Below are 7304 nucleotides of genomic sequence, written 5' to 3' on the forward strand. Positions count from 1 at the left end.
TTGCTGAGGTTTTTCACATTTTTTTGCAAAACCAACCGAGGCAGCAGTCTCCCTCGCTCAGCAGTCATGACCTCATGTTAGCATGTATGTGCAAGGACGATCATATGAACTGGTGTTTAAGTCTGGCCAAACAAGCAACCTTGCTCTCTTGACTTTCTTTGTGTGATACATAAAGGGTTGTCTACACTCCAAGACACTCATTCATTGTGCATCTCTGATGGTTGGTTGTTAGCAGACATTTTGGTATGAAGTTGCCTACAATGTAATATTTATCACCTTGCCAAAAGGCTGATTCTGTTCATCTGGGCGTAGCGTTTTCAGTGGAAAAACTCTTCAGTCTCAGCTGACTGCAGGTTTCCCCAACCTTATAAACGGTACATTGCACAGTGACTGAAACTAGCAGCACTGGGCTTTGATCGGTAGTTGTTGATCAATGGTCATGAGAATTTGCATATTAATGATTAAGGAACTGACCTCACAGCCCATTGTTCAGTCAGTTGTGCTAGTTTACTTACCTGGATGACTGAGCATGCATCACGACATTTATCACGGGGGCAGCACGGTGGCACGGTGGTTAGCACTGTTGCTGCACAGCAAGAAGGTCCTGAGTTCAATTCCAACATCAGGCCGGGGTCTTTCTGTGTGGAGTTTGCATGTTCTCCCCGTGTTTGCGTGGGTTCTCTCCGGGTACTCCGGCTTCCTCCCACCGTCCAAAGACATGCAGCTTGTGGGGATAGGTTAATTGGATAATCCAAATTGTCACTAGGTGTGAATGTGCGAATGAATGTGAGTGCGAATGATTGTCTGTCCCTGTGTGTTGGCCCTGCGACAGACTGGCGACCTGTCCAGGGTGTACCCCGCCTCTTGCCCTATGACAGCTGGGATAGGCTCCAGCGCCCCCCGCGACCCTGAAAAGGACAAGCGGAAGCGAATGGATGGATGGATGGATGGATATAAGTCAGTGACCGTTATCCTTTGGTCTCAAATTAGTAGTTCCTCTTTCCTCAGAGTTGATTAAGTTTAACTCAGGACCTGACCACTTTGTCACCACTTGTTGTTTCTCCTGTCGCTGCTTGAAGTCGCGGAATTGCTTTCCTTACTCGATTAGGTAATCCAAATTGGCATTATTTTAATTTATGTTACTATATTACTATCTGATAGTTTAGCATGACTGATAGATCATACCACTAGAACATTTGATTAATTAGCTAAGAGTCTCGCTGTGTTGAGCAGTTTTTAAAAATACTGGCGGTGGCCAGGAGCAACCCTCAGTAGATGCACCTGCAGTATAAATGTCAAAATCCTACATGGCTTTGTGAATGCGATAACTTGAGAACAAACTCGGATGTTCAAGTAAGCCGATACCTCATCAGCCTTTTACGATTGAGAGGTAAAAACCTATGATGTGAACTTTCCTTAACTCTTTACCCCAACAAAGCTAGTGAATCAACTGACCTATAATTCAGTTTGTCAACACATGTTGACAAACAACGAGAGGCGAAAATGTTGGACCTGCCAGGCCTGGGAGCTGCTGCTGGTCCTCAGTGAAACTTTCCCCAAACTGCAGCCTCCGGCCTAGCTCACAGCTTTGCTATAAATAAGTTTGCCATTTACTTTTTTGTGTTGGAGTCTTTGCTGATGAAATGACTGGAAAATTTGACCTAATTCCCATCATGATATCAGGAATTGAAATCAAATAAATGTATCAATAGTGTTTCTCTTAGAAATCTGAATCCTGTCGCAATTAATACATCTAAACAGCATCACTGTTATTTACTGCTGACTAATGTGCTGTGAAGAAGAAGTAAAAGGAGAAGTAAAACTTGTGCATAGCCTTTTGATGTAAGTGGGTCACACAAACAAAATAATGACTAGTGGAGCTTGTGAAGATTCAGAGTCTGGTTAGATGTTGTTAAGACTCTGAACTAGTTGGTTTTCATGGCCTTACTCTGTTAATATGCTTGTGGGGTTGTTGTGTGGCTTGGTTACCGTGGCAGTGGTGGCCCGGTTTTTGTCTATGTCCTGAAAGCTGAAAGCCTCTGTGTCAGGAAACCTTTGGTTCCCATGATTGATCACCTGTGGACACAATACCAGGGTCCTGACCCAATGGGGTTCCTATCTACGCAGTAATTAACTTAATACCAATTAATCTACAGACTCTGCTGTCTTCTGTCAACTCTGGCTATTTTGTGAAGGGGCATGGATGTGCAGGACCTCGGGTAAATGTGACAGGAATAAAACGGCTCCAAGCTGATGCAATTAGTGCTAATGGGTTTTCTTTTACAGACGGACAAGAAAAAGAGCTTGGGACTGAACCTATGCAACCCACTCACCTGTTAGTTTCTCTGATGAAGAGCTACTAGATGAGGTTAAAGTATCAAAGAATATGAGATGATATTTAACGTTAAATCATGATCATCTGTTTATTTAAAAGATAATTATTCATGTGTCCTGCTGCTGTTTCTGTGATGAAATATTGCTCAAATGAAAGAGAGGGTGGCATTTACGGTAACATGTGCTGGGCTTACTGTTGCCAAGTAACAAAATGAGAACCAGACTAAATGAACTGGCTTCATAATATGTCGTTTGTCTTCAACCTCAGATGTTAAATCACAGTTTCAGCAGTGAAACAAGTCCACTGTTGACACTTTATTAGGGTTCTGCTGATGGATGATGATCTTGGGGATAGCGTGATCATCGCTTATTAAAATTTAAGATTCCTCGTTTATGGTGTCACTTGCACTTAGAATAGCGGCATGTGGGCGTGCACGCTCATGCACATACACACTGCCACTGCTCACAAGTGTGCACACTTTAACTTTTGACTTAGCTTCACTGCTCCATCATCATCACAAAAAACGTAGTTTATCCCCTCAGCTCCTGGTTTCCTCGTGCGCGTGTGTTTATGTAAAAGCGAAAGTGAATTTCAGGCGTGCAGTGATCATATCAACCAACAAGCTACAGCCTGAACAATACGGTTGACTTATTCCTAGGACTTGCATGGTAACCGTATAAGCACACCTTGACATGCTTCCAGGGATGTGATTGTGGAACAAATAAATTAAAGAATTTGTTTGTTAACACAGTTTGAAATATTCCACCATGAATACACTTTCAAATAACTAGCACAATCACAGCAGTGTGGCATGCAATCACTTCATCTTTCGTGTTTTTGCATGTTTACAAGTCACTGTCAAATCATTTGAATATGCCACGAACACTCAATAAGATAAAGTTCCTGTTCAAGTGTTTTTTTGGGTTTTTTTGTTTAGCACAGCCAGTCATGTGTAGCACTCTACATAAACAGTTTCTCAAAACCAACTGGACCAACTGGATTTCCACTCTCCATTGTACCTGCTCTCACTTCGTAGTTCTTTCATTTAAAGTCCCTGCTCTCACCTCCTAACACTCCCCCCCTCTTTCCTTTGCCTTTGTCTTCAGCCAGCAGTAGCACAGTTTCCACTGGCACCCTGTTGGTCAACAGTACTGGAAGTGGTTTTATTAACATCCGTCCATCCAATCCAGTATGAAAATCTCATTCTCGATGAGCTGAATGTTTGATTTGGCAGAAATTTTATGCTGAATGCCCTTCCTGAAACAACACTCCCCATTATTTGGGCTTGGGACCGGCACTAGTAGTACATTGGCTTGCAGCCTCCGTGGCTGGTTAGTCTCTAAAAAGAAATGCTTTTGTATCCAGGTTGCCAAGCAGGTGACCTGGAGAGATGCTAATGTGAACTGGGCCTGAGGTCGTTTGAGTATGTTGCAGGGTTTTTGACTCATATACGATACATATATCGTACATTATGGATACATACAGATAGCGTGCCAGATATCGTGTAGCTCTGAAGTGTGTTGTACCACTGTGTGTTATAAAATTTCTTTTAAGACTAAAGGAAATGAGAATAGGTATAACAGAGAATGTAACTGGACTTTTGATTATAAAAATAGTTTGTTGTCTTCCTGTTAACTAAAATAGTTTTTCTGTACAGGTTTTCCCATGTTTTGACTTTCAGTGACCTGGTGCTTTATTTAAATTCATTCCTGCTTCTGTCATTTTTTCCCTCATTCTTTTTCCCTTTTTTTTGCACTTGCCCAGTTATTTTCAATGGTGGCTTGTTTGCTCTGCAGTCACTGTAGCAATGTAAAATACACATCCAAAATACAGAAAACTGGAGGAGTTTTCACTTCGTTTTAGCAGCATTTAATTTTTTTAATGTTTTTTTTCCCCCGCTTCTAACTAGTGGCTTAATCTCTGTGAATCTGACTATTATAAATGAAAAATAATATGTTGCCATATGAACCACAAACATTGGGACCTTGCAAGCTTCTCCCACCAGCTATGCATATCATTTTCTTTTCATTATTCATTTTCATATGATCCATAATTCATGTCTTGTTGAAGTGACTCTATATGCAGTTTTGGTGAATCTGCAAGTCAGTGCCTTTGTTTTCTGTTCTCGGTTAGCAAGGAAGGAAAGCGCATGGTTTTCTGCTGTTTAAGCCTATTTCTACTCGATCCTGACATACTTTTCTGCTTTTAAGAGTTGTGAAGACGTATCCAGTAGATCAGAAGGTCCAGAAATAAGCCAAACTGTCTGCCAACCGACAAACATGGCAAAATCCCAGAGGCCTTGTTAACGACTAGCATTACATGCCTCTCGAGGAATCCGATCATAAGTGAGCAATTCATAGTAGATCAGTTCACATCTGTCATTAGCTCTCACAGCCCGAGTCTATATCTGTCAGCCAAAGTATTTGTTTAAGTCTTCATTGTGCCCCCCAAAATAGAGGTCTTCTTAGGTGTCCTATGGTTTATTGACTCCAGAACATTGGCTGCAGATACTTTTGAGTCTTTGGGATGCAGGTGCGGGCCTCTGACACAATGAATACAATGAATGCTCATTTGGTTTTGAACAAACAAACAAAACAAACCAACTCACATTATCTGTGTTTCCAAATTTGTGTTTTCCAAATGTGTTAGAATAAGAGTGTGCTTCTGTTCGGCTTCAATCTGGCCAAACACACATCTGCATACACACCGCTAACAGACATCTGATCACTCAGGCCAGAAAATCTTTGACCCAACTTGGACTCATTCACACTTATGGTGAGATCACCCAGAAGCATCTTAATGTCGAATCTAAACAGGATTTTGTTTGGTTTCCGATACTTAATGGGAACGTCGATGCTGCTGACCTGTAGCCACAGTATTTCTTCTTCTGTGCTGCTGCAGCATGATTGGATAAGTTCATGAATGTGCAGGTGTACATGTTTTCCTGAGATTACAATGAGTAACCTGCACTTCCATGCTCAGTGCTGCTTACACATGCTTTTTTTTTTTTTTTTTTTGAAAAGGTCTGACTGTTGAGAAATACACTGCTTGCTTCATATCTAGCAAACAAACATGATGAGGTATTAACTTGGATGGGAATGATGGAGTAACAGATGGAGCATGACTGGCACATTGGTGATGGCTGAGGTTTCCTGTTCTCATTTGCCTGCAATGTGTCCATCATCAGACATTTGTCATCCAGCCAAAGTTCCCTTGAGAATAAAAACTTGGCCTCTTTTAAAGGCAATTACACACCTCAAAGAGCGTTCACACTTCTACCCTAAGCCCTCTTTTTGTCCCACCAAACAGCAATCTTGCTCCATTACCCTTTTCCCAGAAGTACAAGTTTATTGCAGTGTTATGGAAATTTTTAGAAAGTGTGTCAAGCATTTTGCATTTTTAGTGTTTGCTAATGGCAGCCGCCTGGCTGCCGAGTAGAAACCAATTGAAGTTGTGTGACCTGATTTTCTTTAATTAAGAAAAAGGTGTTTGAGGCAGCACTTTTCTTCAAAACTTTTAAAGAGGTGACAGCAAAGGCAGAGAATGAGTATTATTCCAGGTGGAAGGTGACTGGAGAAAGAGGGAGATGAAATATTGGAGTGATTATGACTTATCTCTTCAGGGTGTGTGTATTTGTCTTAAAGGTGGTGGATGGGGTTAGGAAATCTCCCTCGACTCCCCTGGGCTCTGACCCTCAATCTGCTGTTAAGCTAAACCCCGTATCCTGCATCCAGGGTTAAAAATCCCCAAGTGTGCAAGTGGGGAGGTCTGTTGAATGTGGATCCCCATAAAGCCTTTAGAAGCCTGTGTGTGTGTGTGTGTGTGTGTGTGTGTGTGTGTGTGTGTGTGTGTGTGTGTGTGTCAGACCTCCAGAGATGTGTGGGGGTCTTCAGGACATGTGTCAGCACACAAGCACATGCAGGCCTGACCTATAACCCAGAGCGTCTAGTCTCACCCATCCATTCCCTCCCTCTATCCTGCTCATCCTTCCACCCTCTCCTCTTTTCCTCTCTGGGGATGATTCCTCGCTCTGGTGGAGGTGTCGAGCAGCAGCTGTTTGTCTGCAAAGAAGAGTTAAGTGGAGCTGGTCAAGGGATAGATATATGGGAGAAGGAGGGGAGCAAAGAATAATAGAAAAATTGATCTTATTTATGAGTTTTCAGTAACCTTTGGCACAGATTGCATTGTTGTCAGATATCCTTGACTTCAGTAGCCCCTATAGCAAATTAGTTATAGATTTACTACCATTTGCTTCAAATGTGAAATGCTGTTTTTAATAATCGAAAACAGGGATAATCTTTAGGAATCATCAAAGTTCTCTTACTTACAGGAATAGTCGTCATGTTTTGGGGTAATTTGTTTTTAACTAGCTAAGGAGCAACCCTGGTTAAATTATCTTTAACCAAAGAGTGGAAATGGAGAAATGGATAACCAAGCACAGGAAAAGAAAAATCATCAAACCAGCGGTTTGAAAGATGACTTCTTGTTTGTGTGATCCGTTCTGAAGCTGAGGCATAAAAAAACAGCAAGTTGTGGTTGTGTGCCCACCTGTTCTTCATAACTCCAGGAAGGAAAGGCTTTTAAATAAAACATTTCCATTACCTTATAACTCCCTATTACACCAAATGTTCATTTTACAGTGACATGTAAGGGAATCATTAGTAAGTTTTAGGTCACATTCAAACCTGCATTAGTTTGTATTGTTGTTCTGTGTGACTCGTTTTAGAACAACAAACAAACTTTATTATTTGTCACATACAGTATTATCATACAGGGTACAATGTGTAGTGAAATGCTCTTGTGTCCGTGCTGTGGACAGGCTGTGGACAGGCTGCAGACATAGCTGCGCCGTCCCAGGGATTTTTTATTTTTTTTGTGGTTAGCATGAGGGATCTAGCCAGGACCCTTACTGGATACTGGGTGGGAATCAAACTTGTGACTCCTGTTCCAAGACATGTAGTCTTACCAC

This window comes from Diplotaxodon limnothrissa, linkage group LG20 (genome assembly GCF_057381915.1).
Source record: "Diplotaxodon limnothrissa isolate DT_005_m linkage group LG20, D_limnothrissa_male_GT1.1, whole genome shotgun sequence".
In the NCBI taxonomy this organism is placed as follows: domain Eukaryota; kingdom Metazoa; phylum Chordata; class Actinopteri; order Cichliformes; family Cichlidae; genus Diplotaxodon; species Diplotaxodon limnothrissa.